Genomic DNA, 25436 nt, shown 5'->3' on the forward strand with positions numbered 1-25436 from the left:
GCTGATGGCAGCAGCCATGTGTACCCACTTTCTGAACAGAAAGGAGTGGGCCCTCCAAATGGGGATAGCTGAAATGACAGAGAGCGCTTAACTGTGACCAAGACTTCTGGCCCTCAGGCAGCACTCCTCTATCCTCTCTCCTGGCAAGAAAAACCCCATCAAGATCAGCAAGAGCAGGAGGACAGACGCTGCCCTGCTGCCCCCTCACATGCTCACAATGTCCGGTTGTACTCGGGGCAGGGTTGTGGCCTCCAGCTGCAGCATCTCCAGACCCCAGGGGTGTGTGTCTATGAGCAGCAGTATCCTTGCTTTCTCACTCGTAATGCTACCTTACGGTGCTATTTTGAGCATAAAATGGTCGGAGCAAAGTGCTCAGAATAGGGCATGGCCGAAAGGACTTGGTTGTGGTGAGCAGAAGGACTAGAAGCTTCTAAGTCACCAAAACCTGCTCCCACTCCTAGGAGCCAAAGCTGGATTACATTTCCCAGATGCCTTTGAAGTTAGACATGGTCACATGACAGCTCCAGCTAACGGAATGCAAGCGCAGTAAGACCTCCTTCAGCACCTGAACCCCTCCCCGCAATATTAAAAGAAGATACAGGGCTGGAGAGGTGGCCTAATGGTTAAGGTGCTTGCCTGAGAAGCCTGAGGACCCAGGTTCGATTCCCCAGAACCCACGTAAACCAGAGGCACATGGTGGTGCTTGGTGCTTGCATCTGGAGTTCGTCTGCAGTGACGGGAAGCCCTGGCATGACCATTCTCTCTCTCACAAATAAAATAAAATATTTAAAAGAAGATCCAGGCACTCACTGAACCATCTAGAATTGTCAAGGTCAGCCTGCAGCCAGCATCACCCTCTACTACTCTTTCACCCCTTCACTAGAGATTTCATACATGGCTGTGTGCGCACGTGTGGCTGCCACACAGAGAGTGAGAGAGAGGCTGAATGAGAATGAGAATGGATCCCAGTGGGAAGACATGCCCGGCGCCCAGGATATGGAGACCAAGGTGAAGGCAGGAGCTGTCACCCAGCTGCTCTTTGAAGTTCCTCAGGACATGAGTATAGGTGACAGCAAAGAATCATCATCTCGGGCACTTTGTATATATCAGACACTGTGGTGCATATCTGGGGGAACTCAGATCTGTTCATTCTGCCAGCAACTCCATGAGGAAAGGTGATCATTGCCCAACCCCCTTCACAGAGGAGAAGAGCTCATGAGTGGCAGAACCCAGATCACAACCCAGGCAGCCAACAGCCCAAGACACACATGCATACCCTCCAGGCTGCACAGAACCGGGTTTCAGTGGTGGGCACGGACCCTGCACCCTGGTACACACCAGGTGCTCAGCACAAACGGCTGGATGAGCCTGTGGCCGCCCTGCCTCTGAGGTCACACGCTGTTGGGCACTTCCTTGGGGCCTACTCCCAGCACTGCAGCAGAGTTCCTTTGGAAACAAACTATGGCAGAAGCTGCAGCCGCTCCCATCTGCCCTCTGTCCACTCACCTCCACCTGGCCAGACAGAAACAAGCCGTGCCAGGCTCCATGCTCTGGCCGCTCCCCCGCGGGTGAGGTGAGAGTGACCTCGGGGCCAAGGAAGGAACTGTCATGGAGACCTCTTCCCCTTCCATGTGCAAACTCCTCTGGCAGGAAGATTAACAGCAGGGCTGGGCTGTGGGGCGGGGCTAGACCACTTGCCTGGCACACTCAGGGCCCTGGGTTCCATCCCCAGCATGAGAAGGATGTATTGGTGGGCGTGGGTGGTACCGGTGAGTCCCTCAGCTCATGGAGATGAGAAAGGCCAGGCCAGGATGGCTTCCTGAGAGAGCACTAAATCAACAGATGAGGAGTGTGAGGTCTAAGACAAGGCCAGCAGATGTATTGGCCCTGGGGCACGATGCACTTTGTGGAATCAAGAGGGATGAAAAGATGAGGCCAAAATGTTCTGTTTCCACCACCTGCCCTTTCTGAGCCTCGGTTTCCTCGGTTTTAAAACGGGGCGATGCTAAAAATCACTTTCTCCTGGGGCATCTCCAGCAGCCACAGGGGTGCGTGAAACAAGCAAAGCACTTCAACGCTCCCTCCCTCCCAGGGTGGCCCTTGCCTCTCTGCCAGATGCTTGTGCTGGCTGGCAGTGTGGGGAGGAGGTGTTCTGGGCACCTCTGGGGCTCAGGAGGCAGGAGCAGGCAGGGAGAGCTGCTGCTATTAGGGCTCCTGCCACGCAGGCTAAATAGCAAGGCTGTCTCCAGCCGGGAAAGCTATTAGGCAGCAAGGGGAAGAAACATGGGCTCTCTGGGGAGGCGGGCAGCATTGTCCCTGGAGGCAGCTGGTGAGAAGAGCAGGAACTCTCTGCTGACAGGCAGATGTTGGCCTCCATTCAGCCTTTCTGGACAGGCACTGCAGAGCTAGGAGCTAGGCGTGGCAGCAGGGGAAATCTGGGAGGTGTGGGTGTGTGTGTGTTTTGGGGGGGGGGGGTGATGTGTCATGCACTTCTCAGCCTCGTTGCTGTCTCCTGAGCAAGAACAGACCAGCGTTGTGGAGGTGTGCTTGCCATCAGGTTCCTAACAGGGCACAAGGAGGTACGGTGGACCCCAGTAGTCACGGAAGCCCCTGTGTGGTGCAGCAGGACCACATCGCTATCAGCTCATGCTCCTGTTATGCTGCGCCTCCCCAGGACTCAGCCAGCCTGGGAACTGAGCACTAGACCGCACACCACCACGGCTCCCAGGCCCACCACACGTGGGCATATACTATTTCTTCTGCCAGGCCTGGCAGTCCCTGTGGCATTCTCATCGTGGCTGAGGGAGGTGGCCAGGGCAGGCCTCTCTGCTCCCCAGCTCACTCACCTAACATATGGAAGCAATATCCGACTTCACAAGGCTGGTTGTGTAAATGGAACATGACAATGGACATGGAAAGCATGTATAGCGTGTAGCACAAAGGAGACATTTAAAAAGTAGTCCTGGGTGGAGTGTGGCGCAATGGGAGAGCTTGTCTCACATGTATGAGAACCTGAGTTTCCCAGCACCACAGAAAAAAATGAAAAAAAAAAAATTAAAAACAGACCAAAATGAATCCCCAAACTTCTACAGCCAGGCCAAATGAGCCAACGAGTGCAATAGTGGCAGGTCTGTCATGGTGGAAACCAACTGCCCTGTAATTGGACTGGAGGCCTGCTCCATGGGAGGGAATATATCCCTGATACTGAAAACCTAAACGAGGGGTAGTCATGAGCCCTAGGGGTGTAAAATCTGCTGCTGTCTGGCTAAATGTATATACTATGCTTATCAAACTGCCCAGTAAGCACTTCTCTTAATGTTCATACCCTTATATTAATGCTACTCTCACTTTTGGTAGAGAATGTTCTCTTTTCAGAAGACAGTGACCTTGGGATGACTCAGAAGGCATCATGGTGCTGGAAAGAAGTGACTGGAATGCTCAGTACTACAGTATCTCTATCACACCTTCCAAGGCTCAGGGTCCATTGCATAAGAGGTGGTGGAAAGAATGTAAGAGCCAAAGAAAGGGTAGGACTCCTTACAACGTGCTTCCCTAGACACAAAATGGCCTGGATATCCATGACCTCACAGTGCCTGATACTACCTACACAAGACCATCATAAAAGGAGGAAAAGATGACATCAAAATAAAAGAGAGACTGATTGAGAGGGGGAGGTGATATGATGGAGAATGGAGTTTCAAAGGGGAAAGTGGGGGGGAGAGAGGGCATTATCGTGGGATTTTTTTATAATCATGGAAGTTGTTAATAAAAAAAATTGAAAAGAAGAAAAAATATCCCCAAACTTCTACACAACCTTCTTGGAGTAATGCCTTCTTTGGAAAGCCTTTCTTTTTTTTTGAGGGTCTCATTCTAGCCCAGGCTGACCTGGAATTCACTACATAGTCTCAGGGTGGCCTTGAACTCATGGTGATCCTCCTACCTCTGCCTCCCGAGTGCTGGGATTAAAGGCGTGCGCCACCATGCCTGGCTTTATTGTGTTTTTAAGGCAGCGTTTCACTCTAGCTCAGGCTGACCTGGAATTCACTGTGTAGTCTCAGGGTGGCCTCGATCCTCCTACCTCCTTGAGTGCTAGGATTAAAGGCATGCGCCACCACACCCGGCTTGGGAAGCCTTTTCTAACCATCCTTTTGGCCTTTGGACTAAATGTCTACTCATCGGTCACTTGGTTCCCTGGGAAGCTCATAGTGTGGCACCACGTGGGGCAACAAGAACTTATCTGGACACTGCCCACCAGTCCCGAGTGGCCTGCAAAGACACAGAGGGCAGGAACACTCCTGGCAGGTGCTGCTCATTCGGTCTGCTAGGTGAGTGAATAAAGAAGGGTGCATGATGCAAGCCAACTCCAGGCTCATCTACCCTCCCGGCTAAAAGCACAAGCCTGCCTTGTCCTAGGGAGCTAAGAGGACGAGCCTATCGAATGACAGGGCACTCCTATCTCAGCTCCCAGTTCCAGTTTCATTTTGCCAGCTGCCTTCGTGCTCTGCCTAGCATGGCCCTGGCCCTGGCCTCAGCACTGCCTCTCCCCAGGGCCGGGGACCAAACACGCTAGCCAGTGTCTAGAGCTAAGTGCCCAGTAGCCAGCCTAAGCTTGAGGCTGGCAGGAGGTGACGCCACCACCGTTTCTTTCTGGAAAACTTAGGGGTGTACTCCAAAGTGCTTCACCCCCCTGGGCTAGAGGCTGGCGGCAGCTTTGGACGCTGTTGGCTAGCTCCGTTTCCCCACCCAGAGCTCAGAGCGGCAGTCATAGATGTCTTTGATTAATAAGAAATGGGGCAATGAATTAATCATCACGTAATAAATGCCGTTTGTTTGGCAGCTATCTTTCCAAAAAACATAGCTATGTTTTTGTGCGCGCATGCACATGTGTATGTGAAATGATGAGGTCTTCTCCAAACACACATAGCACTCAGGAAGCGGGCTGTGGCACTGGCCCAGGGATCCCTCCCCCCCACCTCGCCGTCCTTTGGGGGAGACAGGGACAGCCAGGGGCTGCTTAATGGTGGTGGGAGCCCCCAGCAGGAGTCCATGGAGAAGCAGAGATGTGTACTTCCTCTTAACCACCAGCACAAGAGCTCTGGGCTCACTCCAGCCGGCCAACCCCTCTCTGAAAGAGCTGAACCAATGTTTCCTTGGGTCAGGAGAATAATATGGGTTGCTGCAAAAGTGTGTCTCTTCCCTTGCCCCCTCCCATGTAACAAGATCTTTATTGGGGGCAGCTGAGGTTTGGGCAGGGGCACAGTGACACCCTTAGGGCCTTGCCTGGCTTGGTGGTCACCACATCACTGGGGGGGCTCCCTGCTACACAAAAGCCCTGGTTGATACAAGGCTAACTGATAGGTATTTAGCAGAAGGGACCATGGGCCTGGCAGTCAAGGGACCCTGCTGGAAGTGGACCAGAGTGGCAAGAGATGAACCACTCTGGCTACCCTACCCCTTAGCTCTGTGTCCCGAGACCAGGCTCCTCCCAGAACCTATGCCAATCTTGGAAAAGCAGGCTCCCCTTTGCAGCAGCATACTTATCTTGGGGCCCTTCCTGGTCCCACAAAGACTCCCAGCAACTTACATTCCCGCAGGCTCTAGGGAGGGAGGTAGACTTCAAAGGCACACCCTACCACTATGCTAGGAGACCACATCCTGCAGGTCTCTCCTCTAGACTGAAGTCCATCACCTCTTCTGGACTCGGGGAACAGGCCGGCCTGGCCCACAGGATGGTCCTGGCCCTGTTCTTCCCTGCTGATTGCTACTCCTGGCTAACATCAGCTGCGTGTGATTGGCTTATGACATTTCAGACTCCTGGGCTATTCAGGAACTGCTATCGAGGGGGGCCTCAGGACAGAAACAGGCGCTGGGCATCCTTCTCCTGGCAGAACCCCAAGGGCCTTAGCTGGTTTTCACCCACGTTAGCAGGCAGCCCAGGGGAGAACATTTGCTATGAGATCCACAGTCCATACCCCACGGGTCCTGATATTTAAAGTGGCACAAACTGATCTGGTGGAGCTGAAATGGGATGTTAGGGGTCCTGACTCCCTCTCAGAACCTGGATACCAGCAGTGGGGAGCTGCTGAGGCCCAGAGACCTCCTGGTCCCTCAGAACCATGCTGCCTGTATGTAGTCTGGTGACCTGGCACATAGTAAGGGTATGAGGAACTAAGCACAGAATGGGACAGACGGCTCACAAATCACACAGGCTATGGTTTGGTAAGCGCCCATTACTTGTTGAAACCTAGGGCTGGAATGATGGCACCAGAACCTGCTGTGGGCCACCTATGGCCCTGGCTGGAAAGCAGGCAGGGATCCTCTTCAGCCCCTGCAGGTGGAGCTCCCAGATGATTCACAGGGGACAGCTGAGGGCTCATGGGGTTCAGAACAGTCCATGTGGAAATGCCAAGTACAGCAAAACCCCACGTCAGGCAGGAAATGCGTTTCCTATAGTAGGAGGTTAGGGTGACCCCAACCTTGACTGTGGGGCACTCAGGCATGGAGCTGCAGGGATATGAACTTCTGACCTTTCAGGCTTGTTTTCTCTCTTTTCTTGTTAAAACAATGAAAACAATATGCATGATTTAAAAGTGTGTTGGGGAAGGGGGGAGGTGGCAGGATTTTTGGCAGTAACCGGTGAATCCAGTTCCAGGGCTTGGAGGGCGGGATTGGTAAATCCAGTTAGGTGGTTTCAAACTCTGAAGAGCATTCACTTGTTCTTTTTTTTTTTTTTCCTTCATGTCAACCAAGACCCCCCACTGAGCAACCTGCTAGTTACTTAGGCCTCCACAACAAGAGCAAATGCCTTCATCTCTTACGTATCAAGTGTCTGCTGGAAGTCTGGGGGCTCTTCAAGTCCTTGCACCTAGAACAAGGCGTGGGCGGGCCATGTTGGGGGAGGTTGGGCAAAGGCACAGAGCATGCCTGGTATCAGCTCTGTGCCTCAATGCGACCCCCCCAACCCCATCCAGCATCACCTGGGGCCAGCAGACAGGATAGGAATTATGGTCCCTACAAGAGACACTGTCATGAAGCTGGTTACTGCCTTTTCAGCAAATGTAACTCCTTTTTATTAGAAAATTAAAGGGTAGGACCAGCTTGCCAAAAGCCAAAAGAGCTAAAATGTGCTTGCCTAAGATATGCAGCGTCTGATAAAACGGATTTATGCATCTCCTTCCTTTCCCTCCGTCCTCTCTCCTCAGCCAGCCTCTCCTCCATTCATTCTCCACCCACAGGCACCGCAGCAACGGCCGTGAGCTTGGCCTTGGCCCACAGGCCCAGCACCCTGGATGTGCCGAGTGTGCTTTTGTTTCCTCCGCACTGAGCACCGGCTTTAAGCCTTTTCAGAACAGCCTCGGGGATTCTCCGGCTTTCCGGAGATGCAAGGCTGCCTGTGGCCTCTGCTAAGCTGAGGGTGTCAGGAGGGAAGGGCAGGAACAATAAAGGATTGAGCTGGGGAGAGGAAAAAAAAAAAAAAAAAAAAACCAACGTTCATCCATGTGGAGACCCAGGCACCGGCGGTTCCAGACTCAGCCGGTGGAGGGAGGCAACCAGGGCAGAGACTGGGCGCGTCCCTCACCACCACACAAAAAGCAACTATTCAAAACCACCCAGGGAGTTCTTTCTTATTGAAAAGTCCTTGATTCTTCCCTTTTTGCTGTAGAACTTAAGAACAAGGGCCTGTCTTATTAATGGGGTGATGGAGGGGCCCAGGAGGGCGGGTCCTCCGCCTTGGGAAGGTGGCTGAGCCTGCCCTGCGAGTCATTAGGGGCTGGTAACTAAGGTAACTCCAGAATCGGATTTTCTCCCCACTAATCTCTTTTTCTCTTTCCTGCCCCCACCCCTTAGAAGCTACAGGCCTGGTTTTGAGGGGAGCAGAGAGTGAAGGGGGTGTGACAGGATGTGTGTGCTCTTGAACGTGTGTGAGCATGTGTGTATGAGTGTGTGCTGCATACTAAAATGGTGTCCACCTCCTGATGCTCCAATGGAGGGAGGTGGTCGGGGGACCCTGGTACCTCTGCCCCAGCCCTCCCTGGGCGGCTGCCCTCGGCCTCCCCTCCCCTCCCCGTTCAAGGGCAAATCCATTCCCCCCACTGCCTCCTTCGGTAACAAAAGGCGGGCTTGGGTTTCCTTCACCTCCTCTCGCAGAAGCCTTGGCTTTGGCATGTTCAGCAGAGGCTGCTTTGTTCAGGAGAAAATCAAGAAGGGGGCTGTCCCAGGTGCTCCTCAGGGGGACAGTGGGTGCGTGTGAGTTAGAAAGAAGCACACACAACAGCAGGGCCCACCGAGTCCCCCTCCCTGGGCCTGCAGTCAGGTTCAGCCTTACCGGTTCAAATCCCAGATGCCCCCCACAGCCTGGGGCAAACTCTCTGAGCCTAGTTCCCCAGCCTGCCTGGGAAGTGTCTCTACCTGTGCAAAGCCCTGGCGTGCCCGTCGCTTCTCTCCCCAGGTGGGAAGCTCCAGGGCCGACAGGGAACAGCCAACCTTCTGCCAGCATGTGCGGAGAGGCCATGGAAGGGAGAGTGGCCCCAACTCTTCAGAGGTGGCTTGTCACAGGGTGAAGAGCCTCTGGGTAGTCTTTCTGAGAAAGAAGCACACTGCTGACTAGGACTCTGAGTTCCCTTAAGTCCAGGAAGAACAGGCAAGCCCTGGCAAGAGCTCTCCTCCGAGAAGGGCCCGAGACCATGGCAGCGGTGTGGCACTGAGACTTGTCACTCTGTTCAGTGGGGCCCACACGGCTCTTCCATGACAGTCTCCTATGTAGGCAGGGGAACAGAGTCCCAGGTACGGGCCTGGCCCGTGCAAGCCAGCACCCCCGCCCTCTGGGACTCTGACATTTAATCCTGGCTGTTTCTTCTGTCATGGGATGGGCCTTGGCCCAGAGCCTCTTCAGGGGTAGGGCTACAGCATCTGGAGGCTTCTACCCTGCCCGCCCCCTCTGCAGCAAGGAGCAGACTTGCCTGCTCTGGTGAGTCACGTCAGCTCAGCTGGTGGCTCTGTGCATAGGGGAGGGCCCCTCCGCTGCTGCCTTGTCTGTACCCAAGGTGAAGAGGTCAGCCCCTAGCAGCCAACCACCCGCGGTGGGACTGGTGCCTCGGGGCCCAACCTCAGGAGGCCTCTAGGGGGCGCCCTGCTGGTCTGGCCTCCAGCTTGGCCCCTGCAAAGTCGACCAAGTCCAGTGGGGGATGGGCTGGTGACTTGGAACCTCAACATCCCCAAGGAGTGGAGGTAGGCAGCTTAGCTAGGGAAGGGGCAAGGGTGATGACAGAAATACAGTGGGCTGTCGCGCGGAGGAGGGGTGCCGGGAGGGAGGGTGTCGCTGATACGGAGCCAGGCCTGTTGAGCAGGAGGAACAACAGCCCAGCCAGCAGCCAGCAGCCTTGGCCCCCCTCCCCCCAAGGCTTCAGGAACCCCTCCCCTGGCTGCCAGCTTTTTGCAGGGTATCCTCGGCCTTCTCATCTCCCTCAGCCTCTGCCCTCCTCCTCCTCCTCCTCCTCCTCCCTCTTGTTTCTCCCTCTGCCTGACAGGGTCGTGAAGCAAACTGCTGCAAATGGAACAGTCATTTTCATTTGCGCCGGCCTGCTCTTCCGCAGCTCCTGATGGCTGGCTGATGCGCCCTGTCCAGTCAGCTCTGCCCGCCTTCCCCTCGGAGGGCAGCCACAGGCACACAGCCCATCAAGGACGGGCTGTGAGCACAGTCTACAGTCCAGGGGCAGGCAAGCTAGTGAAGATGGCCTTGCTGAGCTCACGGGTTCCACAGGACACTCGGTGGCACGTGATGGCGCCAGTGAGTGAGAGCCAGTACGCACAAAGCAGGAAGCCCCTCTGGGTCCTTTGGCGCTCTTCTTTCCAACAGCCGTGGCCTTTCGGGTCACAAAACCTGCCCTCCCCCCCCGCAGGGGTAGAGAAGCCCTGGGCAGGGTGCTGATGACCTCGGCTGCCCCACCCTAGTCCCCACCGTGTGTAGGTGTTTGCGCACGCGTGGGCACGCGCACAATGCTGGTCCCCTGGATATGTGCGCAAATGATAATGCCTGAAGGCCTTGGCACTTTGAGGGCTGTTTTAGTGCTGACGGCTCTTGCCAAACTGACCCATTCTCCCGAGGGAGGAGACTGAGACCCAGGGGGCCAACGTAGGAGTCTGGACTTCTGCTCAGTAGCAGCCTTGCACGGGGCTGGGTGTCCTGCATGCAGGCAAACAAGGCTAAGGCGGGCAGGTCCTTCTTTAGAAAATAGCTTCTGCCTGTTTTCCCCAGTGTTCAGCAGAGTCCTCAGTTTCCCCTTCTCCCTTCCTAGCTAACAAGCCAGGCCCAGGGGCACAGCTGAGGACCACCCAAGAGGCAGGGGAGAGAGGGAAGAGGGAGGAGAGGGAGGGAGCGAGAGAAAGAGAAACACCTAGCACCCAGCCCAAGCTCCACTAGCATGGCCTTACTGCAGCAGCCAGAATTTGGGCTCCTTGTGGTCCCAACCAGCCTATCCCACCTGCAGAGCTCCACCTGGCCTTGAACCAGGAACTGGGCCCTGCTGCCACCAGCCATCACCACCAGGAAGGCTGCCCGTGTCACCCCTTCAAGGTCCTGCCAGGTGGGAAGGAGGGAAGCTTTCCATTCCCTTCATAGGCTATTCCCATTTCCAATCATCTTGCCCTAACTGTGCTGAGCTCACCTGGCTGGACCCTCTTTCCTAGGGTTGTAGACTGGCACCCATACCAGTGTGTGGGCATAGGAAACCACCTCCCCCTTCTGGGGCAGGAAAGGGGTACTCTGGGCTGGTGCAGGGTCTCTGCCTCCTCTCATACTTCTAAGGCAGGCTCACTGAGGCTGAAATTTCAATTAAGGTAGAGAAATAATTACCTCAGGGCTCCAAGCCAGCTTAAGTGGGAACAGGCCTCATCCAGGCACCCCACAGACAGAGCAGGCACCTGGACATGCGGGGGCATCCTTTAACTCCCACTCATCCTCCAGTCCCAGGGTGCTCCAAGGTAAGGGGAGGCTCCTAGGGCAAGAGGCTGAGCAAAAGTGCATTAAGGGAAATTTACTAACTTCTCCATCCCAGCCTGTCCATGGTGAGCCTGGAGGCTGCCCCCCTCCGGCGCCCCCTCCCATCATGGGTGCGAACCTCAGAAGCAGGACCGAGCCAGCTCCAGCCTCCCTTCCAGGAGCTCCTGGTCTCGGCAGGGGTCCCCCACTCATAGGAATAGGCCAGGCAGCTGTGCCCTATGGTCCTCAAACCCATCTTCGGTAAACATGGATCCTAGGAAAGAGGGTCTCTGAGTCCTGTGGAAACCCTCCCATCTCTTCTTAAGAGGCATCTCAACAGCCAGCAGCTTGGCTGGGCCTCCTCATCTCCAGAAATGTCCATCCTTGATCTAAATACGTCCTTCTCTCTGAGCGTGACCCATTTTCTCCTTAGGAATGCTTCCTTTTAATCCAGAAATTCCTTGGCTCCAGAGTATTTTCTCTCCAGAAACGCTCCAATTATGTCCAGAAATATCTCCTTTTATCTTCAAATATAATCCATCTCAAGAAACACCAAGGCTGTCTAAAAAGCCTCCATCCCAACGCCACGACACTCTGCATCCAGAAATGCCATATTCCCGTCTCCAGAGATGCTCATTTCAGCTCCAAAAATACCTCCTATCCAGGAGTGCCCCATCTTGTTTCTAGAAATACTCTAACGTCATCTTCAAAAGCACTCCATGCCCAGAGGCACTACGGTTTATCTCTAGAAAGGCTCACCTCTCAGGCTGCACATACTCAGAATCCAGGAACGCCTTGTCTTCACCGCCTCCCCCCCAACGTCTCCTACCTCACCTCGTCCTGAAACATACCCTTGTTTCATCTGCAGAAATGTTCCTCTTCCAGATATGCTTTCCACGTATTTCTAGAAACATTCTGGTTCTGGAAGCATTCCATCTCCTCTCTAGAAACGCCACGGCAAAGACTTCGTCTGGCCCACATGCTGGGACCCACTTCTTTTTAAGGTCTGCCGAAGATGGGCCCACACAGAGACTGGGCCTCGTCCTCCTCTGTCCCTCTAGTCCCTGCAGGCCTCTAAGCATCTGCTGGACCCCTTGTCCCAAGCAAGGATGAAGTCAAGAGTCAATGGCCCTGGGAGAAGCATGAACAGTCAGGACCTGCAGTGGGTGGAAGCTGCTGGCAGTGAGAGGTCTTGGAGAAGAAGGGACTATCGGGATGCATCTATCAGTCTACACAGCCTCCCCCGACACGTCTTTTCAAAAGCACCTGCACGAACAGGAAGGGTCATCATACCTCTCAGAGCCTCAGACCAGCACTTACCAGCACAAACAGCCCCCCCCCCCCCCAATGTCCAGGCATCATAGCTGTGCCCATGTCCACTGTAAATCTCTCCTGCCTGTCTGCGTTCTTATGGCCCACGCTCTGGAGACACCAAGGAGCAGAAGTGCTCGGTCAGCCCTTAATGGGGACAAGACTGAACAGCCTTGTAACTGCCCTGTGCCAATAGGCAAAAGAAGCTGGACCCCAGAACGTGAGGGTTTATAGACATTAGGAAAATAAGGACAAGTGCATTCAGTATCTGCTCTCACACCCACTATGATCAGGGGCTCACTGCCTCCTAGACAGTGCAGGCCACCTCTGGGCCTCTTCTTCATGACAGGTTCCCCTTGGGCAGACCGAGCCTGGCTATGTCACCTTTGTCTACACAGCCAGACAGTGCTCTCCAGATATGACGAGACCACATCCTATGAAGATCTCAAACCACGACTCCCTCCCTATTGCTCCAAGTCAGGTGAGGTTAGGGTCTAGCTGTTCTTGGAGAAGGGGACCGGAGGTGGTTGGGCGGAGGGTGGGCCAATACCACATGCAGGCACACCCTTTTAATGTGCCCACAAATGTGCTGGCATGCAGATGTGCCATGCAGTGTCCCAGAAGATCCGTGCAGACACGGGAGCAGGCGTACAATCTGTGTACTCCGAAACTGCATCGTGGGGGCTGACCTCCAGCATGCACCAGCTCCCCCTTCTAATTTGCCTTTGGGAGGGAATTCTTGGAGCCCTCAAGTGGCAAAGCGAGCCTGCCTCCTGACTTCCACTCCCAAAGGCACTGTGTAGCTCTGGTCCTCTCCCCCAGAGGCCAATTACCATCTATTAAGCCTCCCAATTTAGAACCAGTCTCATTTAACTAGAACCTCCGGAGGCCCCCTTTTTCTGGCAGACGTGAACTTGGGCAGTTAGAACTTGAACTTGCCCTTCACGTTAGCATGAGCCTTGCGACCCTTAAGGAGCCAGCCTTTGCTGTCTTCTCACTCATCCTTCTCTGTCCCTCCCAGTCTTGTTTGGGAAGATTCACTCTCTGTGGCCACTTGCCTCTTCTAGGAAAAGCATCCCTACCCAAAAGTGGGAGAAGAGAATCGAGAAACCAGACTTGAATGCGAATGTGAATGAACATGTGGCCCGATGGTCCGAGATGGCAGCGCGCCAGGGCCAGGCCCTGCTGGTGGCAACAGAACAGCTCAGGCTTCCCAGCTCCTGGGAGTAGCCAGACCCACTACATTGGTATTCTCTGTCTTTTCGCAGTCCAACTGGCCCTGATTCTCCTGAGATCCCTTTATCGCACGATGTCACTTCAGCAAAAGGTTATGTACAAGAACGTGGAAATCTCTCCCGCATATTAACTAAAAGAGCATTCTTAAAAATGCACAAGAAGGGGCTGGGGAGATGGCTGGGTGGATAAAGCGCCTGCTGTGCCAACCCTGAGAACCTGAATTCAGATCCCCCGACCCCATGCAAAAAGCCGTAAACTGTGGCCGGTTCCTGCAATCCCAGAGCACCGACCGGTGAGACAGGACGCAGAGACAGGGGAGAATTTCTCAGAAACTAGAGAACTGAGCAGTGAACGAGAGACCTTGCTTCAAGATGAGGTGGAAGGCGAGGAAGAGCTATCCTCAGACCTCCGGACCTCCACGTGCATGTCATGGCATGCATGCAGCCTCACTCAGACATAGGAACACACAGACATACCAAAACAAATAAATAAATTTTTAAAAATTTAGAAAATGCCTAAGGCCACACCTAAGAGCTCATTTCACAGGGTCCAAGATCAGACAGCACGGGAAGCCAGGGGGAAGGGGCCCCTGTAGGGGGTCTTACCCTACTGCAACCTGGTATGTTACTTCACCCAGTTCCAGATTTTGGTCTGCGAAAAGCGAGAAGAAAAGCCCCCAGCCTGGTGCTCTGACACTGTGAGGGTCACCTGAATGACTGCAAGGAATGACTCACATTCGAGAACAAGTGGAATCTGACTGGTATTAGTATTCAGGCCTTGCCAACCAAGTACTTAACAGGCAAGAAGGAATGCATTACTAACAGAAGCACTTGGGGCCCATTGCTATCTCCCACCTCCCCTGTCTTTCCCCAGGCAATTTCCCCCCACCTAGCCTACCCTTTTTATCGGGCGTAATTCTTGGGCATACCTTCCAGACCCAGTTTGTCATCAGTTCCTTAGTGGGGATGTTGAACAGGTAAGATGAAAGATCTAATCTACCTAAGATGAGGGAAAGCTGGGGGGGGGGCAGGATTGGGACCCAGTTTTACACAGGGTATTGGGTAGCTTTGGGCCCTGTTGGAAGGTTGCAGCCCTGTGGGCATGTGGGCTGGCAAATGGCAACCTGTTTCTTTCTTTCTTTTTTTTTTTTTTTAAGGCAAAAAGCAGATTTGTCTGCGTGTATGCTATTCGATCTTATTTTTAAAACTCTGTGCTGGCCAACTAGCACTCATCTGAGGATGTCCCATTTCACCTCAGCCCTTGGGGTCAACAGGTCTGCTCAAGGGAGAGGCAGCGTGTGGGCGGGGCTGTGGGGGACACAGAGCGAGAGCTTCTCTTGGCAAGGGACTGTTGGCTTCCCTGGGCTCCCCTGTCAGATGTGGTGGAACAGAGCCCACCTTCAGCAAGGGATGAGAGGGAGCAGTGTAGAAACCCCTGGCACAAGAACAGGCTCAGCAGGTATCTTTGGGATCAGTGGGCGGGTTCCCCGAGGGAGGTTTGTTTCTTTCCCGGTAGGGTTTGCTTGCCCTCCTCAGCCAACCACACTGTAGAAAGGAAGAGTGGGAGAATGTCTGTAGGTGAGATGCCCAGAGAAGGCACGTCACTGGCCGTGTATCACACAGCAGGGAGCACGTGAATGGCAGCGCCCGTCCCAGTCCCTGGGTGATTTACTCTTTCTAGTGAGCAGAGGTACCCGTGACCCCAGTCTCTCCTCTCAGCCAAAGACCCCAAACATGAAGAATGTCATGAGAAGAATGTTCTAGGAAGCTGTGACGCTGCCCAAACCCACTCCTGCTCCAAGCTGGCTGCTGAGCCTTCCCTTCCCTTCCCAGATATCCAGGAGGGGAGCCTCTTTATAGTTGTGGCCCCAGACTCAAGACACAGGACCAAACTGATGAGACACCTGACCTCTGTAATCTGCTTCTGCCTCGTAAAATGGGGAGGGAGACCTTCCATCAGCAGGGACGGTCTCAGTACAGGAAGTGAGGCTGGTGGCCTGGGGCCCAGCAGGCTTTCACCAGATTCTGGCTGTTGTCACACCATGCGCTGAGCTTTCTTTCAGGACAGTAGTGCTGGGCTTCACTTCTGGCCCCAGAGGCCTGCCAACCACCCCCCCCACCCCCACCCCTCACCCCCGGCGAGATCGCAGGGCTCCCTGGTACAAGATGAGGCAGCCCGGCTGTTAGGGGCTCAGGCAAGCGCTGGGAGAGCAGGTCAGATCCTGCGTCTCTCTGGTTGTCCCCAGTCTGGAGGTTCCTGACTATGGTTTATCAACTGAAAGCCGGACTTGGATGCTGGGAGAGGAAGGGCGGGGGCTGGTCACCCAAAGGTGAGACAGGTGACTGGGTGGCTTTTCCAATCAGCCCGGGCTCCATTCTGCAATGGGCCTGTGTGTTTCCACCCCACCCCGCCCCCCAGCCAACCACGGCTCCTCCCCAAAGCTTCTTTCCCACTGCCTTCAGCATAAAAGCCCTCAAAGCAGTCTTAGGCCCAGAGTCCTGGTCAGGCTCTACCCTGCCCACACCTCTTCCCTGGGCACCCCGGCCTTGTAGTTGCTCAAATCTATACACATTCCTCGGGCCACCACCATGCCCGTTAGAGCTGCCACTGCTCCTTCTCTGGCAGAGAACACTTTGAGCCTTGGTCCCTCCTCCAGGGGACCTGCTGGATTTCCTGGGGCAGGACCTCCTGCCACCGTGAGCAATGTGGATGGCCTGAAGGACATGGGCCATGGCCCATAGGAAAAGGAGGGGGGGATGAGATGTGCAAGGGAGCCCCAAGAACCACACATGCAAGGTTGGGTGGGCTCAGCAGTTTAGCCTGGCCCAGATGTCCCCAGTGAGAGCCGCCTGCCTCGACATCCACACCTCTAAGATGGCCGACAAGGACTGGCTTGGTGAGAGGCGTGCACGAAGTTGACACCATGCCTGGCGGTTCTCTGGCCTCCAGAAGCCCCCTCCACAGGCGCTGACTGCGGACCTCCTCCCGCCGCCTCTCCTGGCCACTCAGGCTCTGGATGAAGCCGCGGGCTGGAGCCAACTCAGCATCAGCTCCTATGGCCAGCTTGTCCCAACAAGGATTCTTTCTCTTCACTTGCTCCAGTGTGCACCCCTGGGGTAGTGGCGGTGGTTGGGGTGGGGGGGAGCTGGCCTGCCTTTCCACTGCTGGGGCCTTGTACTTTGACCCCAGTTCTGCCAGCGACTCATGGGCCCAGGGAGCTCCCTGGGGCAGTACCATCCCCACAGCATCACATGCCACTGCCACCTAGCACAGCGACTGCTAAATGACAATGATTAGCTGAAGGCCGCAAACTGGTTGGCCCGGGGTCAACAGCTGGCCCATAAGTAGGCTGTTGAATCAGGTGGTGGCATATGGTTTGACCACGCCATGTCATGCATGGAATTACCTGGATCGTGGGGTCTTGAGCAAGTGGGTGACAGGTACCCTGGCTGCGGTCCCCACGGCTCCATCAGCTTTGCCTGCCTGGCCTAACATTATGCAAGCAGGAGTCCATCTTCTGGCTCTCCTCCAAGGCAACACGTTAGCCTTTTTATTTTATTTTCGGTACATGTGTGTCTGTGTAGATTATCAAGTGCCTCCCCCCCACCACCACCCCTACAGGACTGAGGCCGGAGGCATGCCGGGGGTTATCCGCATGTGTGGCCACATCCAGGTATTTACGTGGGTGCTGGGGAATCAAACTGAGGGCAAACCAGGCCTTCATACTTGGGCAGAGAGTGCTCTTACTAGCCAGTTATGGTTGCGCACACCTTCAGTCCCGCACTTGGGAGGCAGAGGTAGGAGGATTTCTATGAGTTTGAAGGCACCCTGAGACTACATAGTGAATTCAGGTCAGCAAGAAAAGGAAGTGCTCTCACCTGCTGAGCCATCTCCCTAGCCCCCATATTGGCATTTTAAGTAGGGCTTTCAATGCTTTAATCTATGGCAATGGTGAATGGTAGCGTTAATGGCTCAGGGGAAGGCAGGAGGCAGGAACTCAGATGATCATAGATTCCAAGAGTCACAGAAACTGCTCCTGAGAGCTGGCACCTTGCGGGGATGACCAGGGCAGACAGCGTCAGTCTACTGGCTTGTGTGCAAAGGGTTTTGTATGGGATGAGTGGCACCTGTCTACCTTCTTCCAAGCTCTACCCTTTAGAACAGATGACTTCCCATTTTTGCTCCTCTTCTTCCTCAGGACACTATGTTTGGCTTCCAAATAAGCCTCAACCCCATCCCACACAAATGCGGGTTTTCACTGGGACACACTCAAAGCAAGAACATCCTTCTCTTTTCCTATACATTACTTTATTTCCCTTTTTTGCGGGGGGTGGGTGGGTGGAGATAGGGTCTCACTCTAGCTCAGGCTGACCTGGAATTCACTATGTAGTCTCAGGGTGGCCTTGAACTCACGGCGATCAACCAACCTCTGCCTGTGCTGGAATTAAAGGCATGGACACTACACCTTTGATGAGGTAACCTGTGGTAACTCCACAGAACAGATCAGTCACCCAGAGGCTCACACGGAGAAGAGCCTGAAGCGCAGGCTGTCTCCTAGAAAACAGCCAGCGACCCCAACTCCTCTGCTGTGGTAGGATGGACAGAAGCGCAGACAAGCTCCCTCTGCTTGAGGGGGCTGCCAGGCACCTGGCTTCCCTTACTCTCCTGACAGGCTTGTGATAAAGAAGCTTTGATCCTCGTTTCACAAATGGGAAAATGAGGGTCAGTTGCTTGTGGCCAGTGACCCTACGTCCTCCTGGGTGTGAGTCTCTCAGAGAAGCTGGATGGGCCTGGGGAGTAGCAGGTAAGGGTACAGCCACGGTGAGCAGGTTCAACTGTCTGTCACTCACGAACCCTGGCAACAGTAGGTGCTTGTAACTGTCCGTCCTTCCTTCCTTCCTTCCTTCCTTCCTTCCTTCCTTCCTTCCTTCCTTCCTTCCTTTCTTTCCTTCTCTCCCGTTTCTTTGTGTGTCTGCGCGTACACATAGTGGCCAGAAGACAACCACTCACGTTGTTTCTCAGAAACACCATCCACCTTATTTTGAGAGAGGGTCTCTCTCGTTAGCCTGGAGCCACCAACGAGGCTAGACTGGCTGACCAGCAAGCCATAGGGATTACAGGCGTGTGTCATCATGCCTGGCATTTTTACGTGGGTTCTGGGGATCAAACTCGGCTTTTCACGCTTGTAAGGCCAGCAGTTTACCAAGTGGGCTATCTCCCCAGTCCTCCTGACAGCTGCTTTCTACCAGCACAGTTCTTCTAGGCTGACTGGGGCAGGATAACCAGGCAAGACACAGGCAGGCCTGAAATTTCCCAGAGAGGTCTTGGCACATGTCAAAGATATGGTTCAGGGACGGCAGGCCCTAGGGCCACCTGTGGCTAATCTGCTATAACATAACCAGTGAATGCAGGGGAAAGATGGTGCGGGGGTGGGGGGGAGGGAGAGGGCGGTTGTAGCCTGGAATCCAAGAAAGGGGTCTGGGCTTTGAGACCAGAGTACAGGGTACAGTCTAGGGTCATCAATTTCTGCCTGTATAACCTGAAGCAGTCACTGCTCTGTACCACTGGATCCACAGACACTGACATGCAGAGCTTTGTGAACAGTGACCAGTTTTGGACGCTGACTAAAGATCCATGGAGGTGGCTGCTACCCAGCCCTGGGACCTCAAAGACACCACCTGGGGGAGCCCTAACATTCAACAGAGCGGCACCAGTCTGACTGGGTTAATGCCCCCTACACTTGCCACAGCCCTCTAAGCCTTGGTCCCTGAAGCCTGCAGCCGGACCTGCCCGTTGGTACCCTCTGCTCAGCCTCAGCCACTCCCCAGCTGGGGGCTGAGGAGGAATGGCTCAATCAGGATATAATCGTTTTTAATTAACATGTGGATCATTTCACAGGCTGATCTCCTTGGAGACCACGGGGAAGATGGTCTTTTAAGATTTTCTCTTCCATCCCCCAGTGCACCCTTCCCAACAAAAGGCCATCTCCTGCTTTCTTTCAGATACCAGCTACAACCTTGAGATCTGCACAACAGCCTGGCACCTGGGTCCCCTTGGGGCCATCAGGAAGCAGTGTGTTCACAATGACAGATACACACACAAGCTTGGGTACACACTCATGTAGAGGGCACTTACAGGGACACACACAGGTATGCACGGTCCTGCATGTGCCCAGACAGGCACACAGAGCCTTAAAGAAGATGCACACAGAACCAGGCACAAGGGTGTACAGCCAGCTCTCAGAAGGCTGAGGTTAGGAGAGTTCAGGTCACAAGTTGGGAGTCTCTGCACAGTGATACTCCCCCGCCCCCCATCTCAAAAGCTAAACAACAACAACAAAGAACAATGATGTGTATAGGATTAGAGGAAGACAAGAGATGCTCACATAGGCATACTCCAAAACAGAAATGTCCACAGACAGATACACAGGGATAAGCAGTAACTCACACCCTGCCCCACCCACACAGAAATGTCCACACGCCCCTGCTCACAGCACGGTTCCCAGCCCCTATGGTTGATATGATGGCGGGCGAGGACAGAAAGGTCCTGCCCCTAGAGAGAAAGTTAAAACCATACTGCCTTGCCTGTCACAAGTGTTCCTAGACCCCTACATTGGTGGTGCCCTGTCATCCGCCCCACAAGGACTTAGTGGACACAGAAGCCACCAGCTTGAGTCTGGTCTGCTCTCTACTTGGTCTGTGTCCTTCTGACTGCAAGCATGCAGTGCATCCAGGCCTGCAGAGCCACCCCAGGGTGCCCAGCACCAGCTGACCTGACATTCCCACTGGGAGCAGTGTCCCCAGCCTGTCCTCTGGATGAACCACAAGACCTGCTTTCTGCTTCTTTCATTTGATCAAAGTCTTCCCCCCTTTTCCTACTTTTTCCTTCCTCCATTCTCTCCTTCTGACCTCCCTCACTTGGAATCTCTTCCTCTTCACCATCTGTTTCCTCTCTTCTTCTCCCCTCCACACCAGGGACTCCCGGAACCAGCCTTAGGTCAGAGGGAAGTTCAGCACTGCAAATCTGATGGATGCTCATGCCTGCCTGGCTCCTAACGGACCCCAGGCAGGGCTTCTGGATTCAGAACCTGAAGCAGAGAAGCAAGGGGATGACCCAGATTGGGTCTGAACTCTGTAGCGTCACCTGTTTTGGACCCTCAAGTTTTCCTTCTGGAAAATGAGACGGCAAAAGGGAAGGAGAGTGTGGGAACCCGTGGCCTGCCAATCTCAGTCTGGTGACTTGGACCAGCCCTGTATGAGCAATGCAGTATGCATGACACAGAAGGGCCCAGGAGCCTATCTGCTGCTATTCCAGCCGGTGACACCGAGGCAATCTGGGTGTTTCTCCTGCCTGCCGGTGTTGGGGCAGGGGTGGGAGTCTCAGTTCTTCCACCTGTGAAATGGGCCAGGTCAGCTGAAGGAACTTGCAGGGATGCGTTACAGATACAAAAAAACCCCAAGTGCCAAATCAGTAGCGGATTCTTGATGTGTGACCTTGGGACTCACTTCCCCTCTCTGAGCTCTGGTTTCCTCTTCTGTCAAAGGGAGGTCACACTGGTGATTCATTCCCAAGGCTCTTTCCAGCCCAGGTGGGAGTTTCTAGACTGTAGGGAATAAAGGAGAAGAGTGCCCCACTTATCCCAGGAAAGCCAGAGGAACCTGCTTCTTCCTCGGCAGGCATGCCAGAGCCTTTGGTGGCGGCGGCGGCAGCAGCACTGCAAGGAAAACATCTTAAACAGCAGAAAGCTCTCCACACAAAACATACCCACTACATCACTCATCGGGAACATCCAGAGTACGGAACAAAAGGAGAGTATTAAGGAAATTACAGCACATCCACTTGACTGGAAAAGCCTGAAGACGTTAACATTGGTGTTTATGAAGAGCTGGTTACAAAACAGGAAAAGGCTGGCGTTATCGCCAGCCAAAAAAGCAGGATATACATCTGAATATGGGCAATGAGACAAAGTCTTTAAAACCACCAACCACCAGAGCTAACGGGCCTAGGGAGAACCTCACCAAAACATGAACGCTGCTGGAGATGGCTAGGATGCTCAGTAACCTTTCTTGTTTGTTTTTTTCCCCCTATTTCTTTTTTAGCTTTCTGTGAATCATGTTATAGCAGTATTTGTCAAAAAAAAAAAGGCTTTAAAATATGCGTAGATGCCTCCAATTGAGAAACCTCCCTCATTTCATTCATTCTTGTGTTTATATAGCTGGACAACTATGTCTGCAGTATGCCTGGCCCTGGGGCACAGAGGGAACAAGAGTTCCTCCCTGGAGACCATGTCCCTCGGAGGGTAGGCATCCCCCCCCCACACACAGACCTTTACTAAGATGCTTATGCCCTGGAACTGAGAAACGGACAGCCACATATGCCCTGCCTCCCAGCACCCTCATCCAGGCTGTTCTCAACCACCAGGGTCTCAGAGTCTACCCTGGGGTCATAAAGCCACCCTTTTGACACAGGCCTTCCACGTTAGGGGGTGAAGGTGTGGGTAGGGAGCAGATAAAGATTTGGGCAGTAGCCTGCCACTCCAGCAGCCTCCCCGGCCTCTTCTTCCTGAACCCAGCCCCCATGATGCTGTTCCCTCCAGTTTGCACAGCCTAGGCTTTTAGCCCCCTTTCCCTTGGGGCCACAAAGCCACAGCTTGGCTGCCTGACCCTCTCCAGTCTCTGATTTTTTTTTTTTTTGTCTCTTGAAAGGTCCTAAACAAGGCACCACCAGCCAGTGGCAGAGACTGCGGCTGCTGTGAAAGACTGCAGGGTCTGGAATCTGTTGCCCTTGTCAGCCAGTGTCAAGCTGTTAGCATGTCAGAGGGGCCAACAACGTTTCCCTGCTGCATAGGGGCTGACGTATTATAGTCTGTAAACAGCCCAGTCCCCTCACCCCAAAGATGCCTCCTTGCTTCCCCAGGAGCCCTCTCTCTACAGCCTGAGTCTCAAGAGGCCAGGCTCCCTACCCCCTGGACTGCCTGACTAGGAAGGGAATCCATCAATCAAGGCAAGGCTCAAGGGACCTAGTCAGCCCCAGGGCTCACCACACAACCCTCTTCACAGCCCCCCAAGAAGCAAAAGGATATGGAAGCCGGGAGTGCCACGAAGACTCTGACCCAGCCCCCCCACTTTCAGTACTGAATTCCCCTTCAAGCCTTTGGTCCCCAGAAATTCCCTGGGATAGCTCTCCCTTCCCAAGGCCCTGGTGGGAAAAAGAGACATTCCTACCACTTCTCTTCCCCGCCCCCCCTCCCAGCAGCCCTGACCTCCCCATCTCAGGGAGGGACCAAGGCATCTGATCTCAGGGTCACCGGAGCAGCTGCATCTGCTGTGGATCACAGGAGACAAGCACTTCGTCACAGAACACACAAGCACCCTCCCCATCACCTCTCAGTCTGCATTGTACAGGAGGGGAGGAGGCGCTCTCGACGTGCCGAAAGGTACCAGCCAATTACCATGCCCCAGTGGGCAGAATCCATGACCCCCCAGCCGCATACCCCAAAGCTCCCTACTGCGAACCCCACTCAACCCCTCCTCCCTGCCCCGCGCTGTCCCACGTCAAGGTCTCCAATCCAAACAAGGCCTTCCCCACCTCCCCCTGCCTGGGGCCCAGGGTCAGCAACCCCAGGAGAGATGAAGCCACAACCTCGGCCCCTTATTTCATTGTCCGCCTGGCCACTCAAACGAGGCCAAGGCTGGGGGCTCCAGGGCAGGATCCTTGGGGAGGAGAGAGGGGTCTCTAGGGGAAATGTTTGAAGCGGCTCACTCCAGATCTGGAAGCTACCTGGAGAGGAGGCAGGAAGGGGGAGGGGTGGAGAACAGGACCTAAGCGCTCAAGCAAGGTTAGGAGGGGACCAAGTGGCCGGAGGAAGTGTCCCGAGGTATCCGAAAGCTGATTCCCTGGAGGCCAGCTCCGGGGAAGTTTCCCACTGGTTGCCCAGGACAGGACTGGGTACATGGACCGCCCTCCCGGCCCAAACAGCTGGCAGGCGCAGATTGCGAACTTGATCCGAACTCCTTCCTTCTCTAGCATCCCTCAGCTCCCCATCTGCGGCCACCCGCCAGGGCATCTCAACCCCAAGTCTCAGTAGCCAAGACTGCTCACCAATGCATTGTTGGAAGAATGGGGAAGGAGAAATCCCCAGCACAGCCAAACTGTGGTTAAAGAAAAAAAGAAAAGAAAGAGAAAGAGAGAGAGAAAAGAAAGAAATTCCTTCTCTTAAGACTGATTCCCTCCACCCGCGGGGAAAACCTCCAAACAGGCAAATCCGCAACTCCAGCCAAGATCGCCGCGCTGCGGGAGGGATGCCCGAGGCAGGCGGCGATTCCCGCCCGCAGCCCCGTTACAGGGCAGGTCTGAGCGCCGCGGCGGTGGGCCGGGGTTCAAGGGAGTGTGTGTGTTTGGGGGGGGGAGGGTTCCTCGCACCCGCCGAGGACACAAAGCTCCGCAGCCAACAATACCTGCGGGCTCCTCCTGGCTCTCCGGGCGCCTGTGCCGTGTGCGTCTCGCCGTCTCCCTTTTCCCCCGCCGTCTCTTCCCGGCCGTGCGCTCTCCCTCTGGCCTCTTCCAGACCCCCCGGCGGCCAGACGAGCTCCTTGGGAGAAAAAAATGTGAGCATTCGCACGATTCCTTTCTCTGTGCCGCCGCTCTTCTCGGCCGAGGCCCGGGGCTCGCTCCTCTCCCTCGCGCTCCCGTGCGCGCCGCGCCGCGCCTTTCTCCCGACCCGCGTTTCCTGCTCAGCAGCCCCCGCGAGCGCCCTCAGTAGCCATTATTCACCGGCCGCCGGGGGACGGGAGGTAATTAGAGACGGCCCCGAGGCCACATCCACTCGGCTAGCACGATGCGGGCGCGGGGAGCGCGCGGGGGAAAGGCGCGCGACGAGGGGGCTTGGCTGCGCGCAGCCCGCGCCCCAGACGCGGGGGAGGGGAGGGGAGGGGAGGAGGAGGAAGAGGAAGAAGAGGGGGTCAGCGAGGGAGGAGTGGTAAGCGCGGAGAAGAGGGAGGAGGGGGAGCCGGGGAGACGCTCCCCGAGGCTCTCACCGCTGGAGCCGGGGTCACGGCTGTGAGGCTCCTAGGCGCTGAGAGCCCGGGAGGGGGAGGAGGTGTGTGTGCGTGTGTGTGCATGTGTGTGTGTGTGTGCGCGCGCGCCAAAGCCAGAAAAGGAGGGAGGGAACGCTTTAATATTTTTCCAGTGACTTACAAGCCGGCGGGTGAGCCCTTGGCTGTGCACTCGGATCTCGTGTGTATGTGTGTGTGCGCGCGCGCACGCGCGCGCGTCAGTATGGCTGTGTATTTCTGCTGTGCCCTACGGGCTGGGGGGTGGCCGGGGAGGGGGGGAACGGTCTGGAAACTATAGCCTGTGAATGTGCTCTTGGGTCTCGACGTGACTGAGTGATGCGGTGCCCGTGCGGAGTGGTGTTTTGTGTGCGATCGTTTGTAGGGGAGAGGATGGTGGCGTAGGCTGTGTTCCCAGGGCGTTGGGTATCCGTGTGGGCTTAGCGGTTGTGCGGGGCCGTGGGGCTGCGCAAGTATGGGCAATGCGCCTGTGCGGGGGCTGTGGGCTGGCCACAGGCAAGGATCTGTGACCGTCCGCAGTCGCGTGGGGCTGAGTGTGGCCTGGCGGTCGGGGTTGGGGGGGGCGCTACCCCTCGTGGATCGCACAGCAGTGACACGGGATCTGCTGGAGGCGCGAACCCGCAGCGCTGGGGTCAGAGCTCAGAGCGGATTGGCGGGAGGGGGAGGAGACTTTAATAACGCCCCCCCCCCACACACACACCAAAGACGCAGCTTGGATATCTTGCCACTGGCCGACTCCTTCGGCCCTAGAGGCACTGGGTCGGGTCTGAGGGGGGAGGGTCTGCCTAGCTAGAAAAGATGCCCACAGTCAGGGGGATGGGGGTGGGACTGATGTTAGG

General features: G+C 55.1%; 1 protein-coding gene across 4 annotated transcripts in view; it reads right to left on the minus strand.

Moving 5' to 3' along the window:
- The window catches only part of Rai1 (retinoic acid induced 1), a 114802-nt gene that overhangs the window by 51231 nt on the left and 38135 nt on the right, over positions 1–25436 (minus strand). Inside the window, exons 1-2 of one of the 4 annotated variants that reach the window (XM_045131369.1) lie at positions 24562–24586; positions 23983–24116 (exon numbers count right to left, since the gene is read on the minus strand). The gene's annotated coding sequence lies outside the window, so the exon portion shown is untranslated. Of the gene's footprint in view, positions 1–23982; positions 24200–24298; positions 24377–24561; positions 24587–25436 lie in introns of those variants that run through there. The other 3 variants (XM_045131368.1, XM_045131367.1, XM_045131366.1) reach the window with 3 other exon arrangements.

This window comes from Jaculus jaculus, chromosome 12, assembly GCF_020740685.1.
Source record: "Jaculus jaculus isolate mJacJac1 chromosome 12, mJacJac1.mat.Y.cur, whole genome shotgun sequence".
NCBI lineage: Eukaryota > Metazoa > Chordata > Mammalia > Rodentia > Dipodidae > Jaculus > Jaculus jaculus.